The sequence below is a fragment of the Anneissia japonica genome, unplaced genomic scaffold, assembly GCF_011630105.1.
Source record: "Anneissia japonica isolate Jap-2015-1 unplaced genomic scaffold, ASM1163010v1 scaffold24705_len914_cov141, whole genome shotgun sequence".
NCBI lineage: Eukaryota > Metazoa > Echinodermata > Crinoidea > Comatulida > Comatulidae > Anneissia > Anneissia japonica.
This window is the reverse complement of record NW_022694786.1, coordinates 1-914: the sequence shown is the minus strand read 5'-3', so window position 1 is coordinate 914 and position 914 is coordinate 1. Positions and strand designations below refer to the sequence as shown.

Sequence of the window (914 nt, the reverse complement as noted above, 5' to 3'; positions counted from 1 at the left end):
TTGAAATTTCGACACCATAGTGTTGTTGGCGTATTGCTTACCTTTAAAATCAAGAGTAAACTACTTGTAAATTACCTCTGGTTTCTCTGCATCACGTATAAATCTTTCGCCTTTTACTAAAGATTTCCGTGCAGAGGAACTTTATTGAGTTTATTCTATTTTTTAAAACCTCGTGAATTATCATGAGGCAAACAATCAATCAAAAACAGAATCATCCAAATCTTAATCTATACTTTTGTTCCTTGAAATGTTAGTCCTACTTAATAGACATATTTTTGAAATATACCGATTCTTCTTAAGATTTCACGTTTAAAAATATGACATGTTACGCAAGAAAGTATAAGAAAGTATCAAAGTATAATAAGCCTACATACTCCAAGTATTAAAATGCACGCCATCGTGTTGGGATTCAATATTTCGACATTAATTGTGTCATCATCAGGAATCATGTTACGCAATAAGCGCACACGTGAACCAATGAGAAAGCTGCAGTGTAAATACGCACGAAAAACAAAATATCACTTGAACACAACTCAGTGTTGTTCTGCGTGTTGTGCTTTTCCTTCAGTTTCTCTTGGTTCTCGTCGTTCTTTGTTTAATATTCACTTAGAGTACAAGTACAAGTGTTGAATTCGGTGTACAGAAAGTTCGATTTCATTCTGTAATAGACGTTTTCTAATTGTTGCATGAGATTTAAAAAAAAAAATAATAATGCACAAATAAATGCTAGTATATTATATAAATATATATAGGCCTAATGTTAATTTTATTTTTGGTTTAAAATAAAACATTTTGCACGTGTAAGGTTAAATAGAATCTTACTGTGTGTAATTTCTACTCATATCTTAGTTTCTCAACTAATTAACATACTTATTGTCGATAGTGTAGCTATGAATCACCATATTACTTTCATC

At 31.0% G+C, this 914-nt stretch overlaps 1 non-coding gene across 1 annotated transcript; it reads left to right on the top strand.

Annotated features, from left to right (window-relative positions):
- Nucleotides 1–72: 72 nt before the first annotated feature.
- Nucleotides 73–189, top strand: LOC117101322. The gene has a single exon (XR_004444267.1). It is a non-coding gene; the product is annotated as a U5 spliceosomal RNA (small nuclear RNA).
- Nucleotides 190–914: the final 725 nt, after the last annotated feature.